Source organism: Lygodium microphyllum, chromosome 12 (assembly GCF_053477565.2).
Source record: "Lygodium microphyllum isolate KBCC chromosome 12, Lygodium_microphyllum_v1.1.10, whole genome shotgun sequence".
Taxonomy (NCBI): Eukaryota; Viridiplantae; Streptophyta; class Polypodiopsida; order Schizaeales; family Lygodiaceae; genus Lygodium; species Lygodium microphyllum.
The window spans coordinates 11,449,832-11,457,486 of NC_141146.1; positions in this window are offsets into that span (position 1 = coordinate 11,449,832).

Sequence of the window (7,655 nt, forward strand, 5' to 3'; positions counted from 1 at the left end):
GAGAAGTAAAGAAGCCAACTGACTTAGAAGAAGCACTTGTAGATCTTGAAGATGCAAGAAAGTACACACAGAGTGAGGGAAGCAAGGGTGAGCTCAAGTTACGTGACGGGAAAAAAAAGTATATCATCAAAAAGATACACCTCAATCATAAGCACACAACCCTAGATTAGGGATTTGTGCATAATAGGCACTAGTGCTAAGCACTGTGCTTGCTAAGCATAAAAAGCCTAGAACTAGCCTAATAATACTGCCCCTAGCCTCCTGATGAGGTCACATGGGCTATTATTAGCCTGGGGGAAAAAACCTCCCTTAGGGGGAGTAAAAAGTGCCCCGAGCCACCTACAACCACCAATACTCCTATAGGGATACACATATATAGTGGAGAGTGCACTAACAAACCCCCCTGGAGTGATGTGTGGTGTATGTACACATGTTACAGGGTATGTAGCTTAATCACCAGGTAATGGGATTAAGTTTAAGAGCTGTCGAAAAGCCTCAAACTTATCACGTGGTAGTGCCTTGGTGAAAATATCAGCTACATTATCGTGTGTAGACACGTGAGACAAGCATATCTCTCCTGCTGTGAGTCTCTCTCTGACATAATGGTAATGTACCTCTATGTGCTTCGTGCGAGCATGAAACACAGGGTTCTTGGCTACAGCCAAAGCACTCATACTGTCAGTGAGAATGGATGTAGAAGCATGCTACTCCAATCCAAGATCTGCATAAAGCCTCCTGAGCCAAACACACTCAACTGTGGCTGTGAAAGCAGCCCTGTACTCTGCCTCACAACTGCTAGTGGCCACCGTAGGTTGCTTCTTACTGAGCCATGAAATGCATGCATCACCCAAAAAGAAACAATAACCGGAAGTGGACACCCTTGTGTCATAATCTCCTGCCCAGTCTGAATCACTGTAGCCCTGCAAGCATGAAGCATCCCCCCTGGGGTAAAACAATCCAAGATGCATAGTACCCTGGAGATATCTAAATATTCTCTTCACAGCCTGCCAATGTTTTGTGCCTGGACAGTGCATAAATCTGCTCAATACGGATACCCCATACTGTATGTCTGGCCGAGTGTTGCATAAATACAGTAATGATCCAACAGCCTGCTTATATACAGTGGCATCAAAAAGTTCTCCTGCATCCTCAAGACTCAACTTTACACCTGATTCCACGGGAGTGGCAACCGGTTTGCAATCCTGAAAGGAAAACTTCTGTAGCAATTTCTGAATATACATAGATTGCTGCAAATATATGCCCCCTGATGTCTGCATAAACTGTATACCCAAATAGTAATACAACGGACCAAGATCTGACATTTCAAAGCGGTGCTGTAATTCAGCTTTAAAAGCTGCAATATGCACTTTCTGTGGCCCCGTGAGCAGCATGTCATCAACATATAGAACTAAAATCAGAAACATATCCTCTGCACTCTTGACATATAGAGTGCTCTCAGCTGAACTCTTCAGAAAGCCTTGGGAAGCCAAGTAAGAATCAATCTTCTCATACCATGCTCTAGGGGACTGTTTCAACCCATATAGAGCCTTCTGCAATCTGCAAACTTTGGCTTCCTGCCCCCTAACTCTAAAGCCAGTGGGCTGATGTACATAAACTTCCTCATGGATATCACCATTCAGGAAAGCTGTAGTAATGTCCAACTGATGGATAGTCCATCCAAACTGACCAGCCAAGGCAATCATGCATCTGACTGTGGTCATGCGAGACGTGGGTGCAAATGTCTCATCATAATCTATGCCCTTCTCCTGAGCATACCCTTTTGCAACCAAACGGGCTTTGTAGCGTGACACTGTGCCATCTGCATTCCGTTTGATTTTATACACCCACTTAACCCCTATGGCCTTCTTACCTAGAGGCAAGTCTGTCAGATACCATGTCTCATTCTTCATGATGCTATCATATTCTGATTGCATGGCCTGCATCCAATTTGGGTCTTCTGCTGCCTCCTCAAAAGAGACAGGCTCATCCACCTGAGTGGGTTCATCCTCACTGTATGTGCCCTCACATGCATGATAATCAATACTCATCCCATGAGCACGGCGGGATCTTGTCCTGGTAGGCAAAGGAACATCAATGTGGCTGTCCCGCAATGTATCTAGCAACCACCTAGGCACCCGTCTGGACACTTCAGGGACTGCCATGTGCTCGGATGATGGCTGTGGCAAATCAGCCTGTGACTGTACTAAATCATGAGCTGCACCAGTAGGATCAATAACATTTGTTGCTGGCTGTATACCAGCTGTACCGAGCTGATTTTGGGGCTGAATTGCATCTGCTACAGGCCCCACAATGTCAACAACCCGTGGTAAATTTGTGGCTGCACTTCTTCCCTCCTGGGGCAGGAGCAATTCGAAGACATCATGACTGTAAATTTTTGGTTGCCTACGGAGCGTAGACCAATCAAAATTCTGCTCCTCTGCAAATGTAACATCTCTGCTGGTTAGAATCTTCTGTGTACCAAGATGGTACAGCCGATAGCCCTTGCTTTCACTGCTATAACCAACAAAAATGCATCTTACAGCCTTGTCATCCAACTTACCCCTCTGATGCTGTGGCACTAAGGCATAACTTAAGCATCCAAAAACCTTGAAGCCTTTGACAGAAGGCTTCCTGCCGGTCCACATCTCAAATGGAGTCCTCTCATACTTCTGCAAAGCTTTCTTTGGGCACCTATTCAGCACATAATTGCTGCACTGCAGTGCTTCCATCCAAAATTTGTTAGGGAGGCCCTTCCCCTTAAGCATGCATCTGGCCATTTCCATCACAGTACAGTTGAACCTTTCAGCTTTACCATTCTACTGGGGTGTGTATGGCACAGTGCACTGATGGGCAATACCCTTGCTTGCCAAGAAAGCATGAAAAGTATCAGACATGTATTCCCCCCCTCGATCGGTACGAAGGGTGGCAACCTTTTCCTGTGTCTGATTCTCCTGCAACAAAATAAAGTCTTTGAACCGTGCTTCCACCTCCGATTTATGCCTCAGTCCATAAACCCAAGAGTAGCATGTAAAATCATCAATGAATGTAACGAAGTATGCACAGCCACCTATGGACTTGGTCCTCATAGGACCGCAAACATCTGAATGAACGAGCTGCAATTTCCTGGCAGCCCCATATGTGGACAACTTAGGCACTGGGGTCCTGTGCATTTTGCCCAATATGCATCCCTCGCACACATGACGAGAGGGTAACTGTATGGGTGGCATGTCCTCCACCATAGAATGTGCCTGCAATCTCTGTAAACCCCTGAAGTGTAGGTGGCCCATCCTGGCATGCCACAGCTCAGCAATGGCCAACTGATCACTAGTAATCACAGCACAACCATCATGTACTCCAGCCCTGTAGTGATCCAATCTATACAACCCACGACATAAAGTACCTGTTGCAACAATGCAACCCTCATCAGAAAGGTCATGCACTGTGCATTTCCTTCCAGAAAATGTCACCTCAAGTCCTCCCATGGCAATAGCAGGGACGGAAAGGAGATTCTTCTGGATTCCTGGAACATAAAGTACATCTGTGAGTGTAAAAGATCCACCTTGTGTGGCTGTAAGTACAATCTTGCCAACTCCTTGTATAGCATAAGCGGAGTTATTGGCACATGTAACTGTACCTCTCTCGGAGGTAGCATCAAAAACTGAAAATAAATTCCTCTGTGAGGTAATGTGCTTACTAGCACCTGAGTCAAAATACCAATCCTCCTGAGAGGTCACAGAGAGGCATGATTCATCTGTAGTGTGCATAGAAGGGTTGTACGAGCATGATACTGTACAAGCCCACTCATCATCAAAGTCCTCGTCTCCATGCGAGACAATGGACAGATTGGCTGTCTCCTTCTTCTCTGCACTAGATGCATCTGCCTGTGCTACATTTGCTTCCTTCTTTGTGCCCTTTTCCTTCTCTTTTGCAATTCTTTTCCGGCATTCACCAATATAGTGACCCGGTTTCCTGCAATAATGACATTTCCCCTTTTTCTTGGGCTGATTTTCATCTTTTTCCCCACTGACAGTTGGCTGGTTGGCTGCTGTTTTTGGTTTATATGCAGCCCCAGACACAGCTTTACCCTTGCCCTTTTGACTTGCCATGAAGGCCTGATCACCCTGCTGAAGTATGCTCCTGTTTTCTCTTGACTGTTCCTCTTGCAATAGTATCTGCACTAGGTTGTCAAAGCGAAAGGAATCAGGATTCCCTTGCATGATTAACCTCAATGTAGAAGCAAGAGCCTGATAAGACTCAGGAATACCATTCAGCATTACAGTGACCATAGACCCATCTGTCATGTCTTCCCCTAAGGAAATCAACTGCTCACGCAAGTCCTTAAGCTTGGTAATGAAGCTATCCATAGTCTCTCCTTCATGCATCACTAAATGATCAAGCTGCCTTTTAAGATAGGCTACCCTGGCTTCATTGCGTACCTGATAAAGGTTAGCCAGGGTGTCCCATGCCTCCTTAGCGGACTTACAAGACCGTATGTGAGGTATAAGCGCAACTTTGACCGACAATGCTATCATAGCATGTGCTTTAGCATCCCTCTCATCCCACTTCTGTTGTGCATCTGTGGTGGGAGCTGGGGGTGGAGCTGGAATACCTCTTCTGCCAGTGGTACTAGTGGAGTCCTCATCCATGTCTGAGGTCACACGAGAGCCAGGACGAGGTTCTGAACCCTCCACAATCTTGCTAAACCCGTGTGCCACTAGTATGTGGTTCATCATATATGACCACAGTGGGTAGTTGGAGCTCCCATCAAGCTTGTTCTCAACAGAGAGCAAATCCAACACACCATCCTTGCCCATTGTGTAGGGTGTATTGCACAAGAATCACCTGAAAGAAAAATAAAAGGAAAATCCCAAAACAAAATATCTCTTCCGAGATTTAGACACAATCACTTGCTTTACTCTGTCCCACTGCATAAGGGCAATGTCAATGCATACAAATCTGTCCCAAAACTGTAATCCCTTCTCAGTGTTCAAATTGAGAGCATAGCATCCACACACACTGTCACACAGTGTTCCTGTTCTGCTGCACCACAATAAAGCATAAAATCCCCCAATTTCTCACTCAATTCCTGAGTGGATAGGCACAATCTTGTTGTACCAAGTGTAAACAAGGCATACACACAAGAAATGTCGAAAAGCCCCTTGATTGGAAGGGTAAATCTGATCACAATTGTTGCGTACACGCTGCCCAATGCATAAAATCAGCTACAGCAACACCCTGGTGGCAAAAGCCCCAATTTTTCACACTTGTATCGGTCCTCGGGAGAACCCACAAGTCACGGGAGAGCTGGTAACAGCAAATACAGTCGTTTTCACAAACCCACAGGTTGTTAATCACTGCTGCGCTGCAAATACAAGCTGGAACAGATCAAAATTGAACTGTTTATTGCTTCTGGAAGCTGTTTTCAGCAGTGCGCTCAATCGAAAGTGATACTGGGTTGATTTAATGACTGAATCAAGTGTCGACACAGCATGTACAGGTCTGTACAGCCCTGTTAATGAGGCGCGATGTGGCGAAACAGCTCCTGGAGCTATTTTCCCTGTCGATTTGACCTAAACAGGCTGAGAATGACCTCGAAACTGTTCTAAAACTATGCGCGCTTGAGCTTATCAGCTTGTAGGCTGTCTTGAGCATGTGTATGAGGCTGTAGAAGCTTTCAAAGACCCTCGACAGGGGGCGACTGCAGGTCTAGAACTGAGCGCGACCACACGTGTGAGAGTCTGGTGCTGATTCCCGCGACCAAATCGAAGGTACAACCTCCCATATGCTGAAAAGAGTGGCGGCGGCCTGTTTTGCAGCAGTTCCTGTCAATTCCAGAATGTCTTGAGTCGATATGAAGCTCACGAGCTGAGGGTACGCGATGGGATGCTCACGGGAGTGATGGGATGGCTCTGATACCAAATGAAGATGCAAGAAAGTACACACAGAGTGAGGGAAGCAAGGGTGAGCTCAAGTTACGTGACGGGAAAAAAAAGTATATCATCAAAAAGATACACCTCAATCATAAGCACACAACCCTAGATTAGGGATTTGTGCATAATAGGCACTAGTGCTAAGCACTGTGCTTGCTAAGCATAAAAAGCCTAGAACTAGCCTAATAATACTGCCCCTAGCCTCCTGATGAGGTCACATGGGCTATTATTAGCATGGGGGAAAAACCCTCCCTTAGGGGGAGTAAAAAGTGCCCCGAGCCACCTACAACCACCAATACTCCTATAGGGATACACATATATAGTGGAGAGTGCACTAACAGATCTAGCATGGAAGGCAGCTATGCAAGCCGAGTATGACAACATAATGAAGAATGACACTTGGGAGCTAGTGGATTGGCCAACAAAGCGGAAGGTTATTGGCACCAATTGGATTTAGAAGGTAAAGTACAAGGCTGATGGTACCTTAGAAAAGTACAAAGCCAGACTGGTTGCCTAGGGACTTTCACAGGTAAAAGGGTTTGATTTTCAAGAGTCATTTTCCCCAACTGCTAGAATGACCACTATTCGCATAGTACTTGCAGTGGCCGCCCACAAGCAGTGACCAGTTTACCAAATGGATGTTAGTGTTCTTAAATGGTGATCTCAAGGAGGAGGTGTACGTGGCTCGGTCACCAGGGTTTGAGGCCCCCCATTCTGAGCAAAAAGTGTGTAAGCTAAAGAAGGCAATGTATGGGCTAAAACAAGCCCCCAGAGCATAGTGTGCTAGCCTTAGCAGGAAAAAGCAAGGCGGGACCAGACACGGAGAGAGAGAGAACGCTAGAGGTAGACCTCATGCGCTGAGCGAGCTTGTGACCAAGCGGCTCATGGACAGAATGGGTGCTAAATAGAGTGCAACAACACTAGCGACCTCTCTACTCTCAGGCCTAGGAATCACTCAAGGAGCAAAGAGCCAATCAAAAATCCATGCAGTAGCTAAGCGACTGGACAAGTACTAGCCTAGTAGTGAATTGTACAGTTTCGTAGAGCAGTTCAAGAAAGTTTGCAAGGCCAATGGTCTCAGGGACCTTGCACAATGCTCCTAGGCATTTGGGCTCTGCTTAGGCGATAAATGTAGGACATGGTACACTAGCTTAGATGTGGCGGAGCGGGCAAACTTTGCCGACTAAAGGATATTTTCATTAAGAGATTTTCAGAAGGAGGATAATCTGATAACCTCATAGTTTGACGACTGATGAACGTCAATCAAAAGGACAAGGAGGACATAAGAGACTACGTCACTCATGTGCATAGCCTCTTTAAGAGAATCCCCACGAATGAGCAACCAAATGAAAGAGTTGTCTCCATCGTGTTCATGAACGGAATCCATAGCGAGGAGTTGTACAAGGCTTTGGCAAGTAACTCTAGCTTGTAGTGAGACGTGATATCTAGGGTCTTTGATGAAGCAATTAAGGTGGATGACCAGATAAGAGAGAGAAGCTCTCGAAGTTCAAACTATTACAGCCCTAGTCAAAGGACCTCAGAGAGGGCCACAATCTCGAGCGAGGGATCAATCCCTAGCACGTAGGACAAGGGGAAGAGTGTAGATCAAGGCTAGGAGCTAGTCGAGGTGAGAATGTGGAGCTAGCATGTCTGCAGGAATTGGTGAGGAAACCAACATGACCGCATGTCCAATGTGTGCATTGTGGCGGCAATCACCTTTCAAGT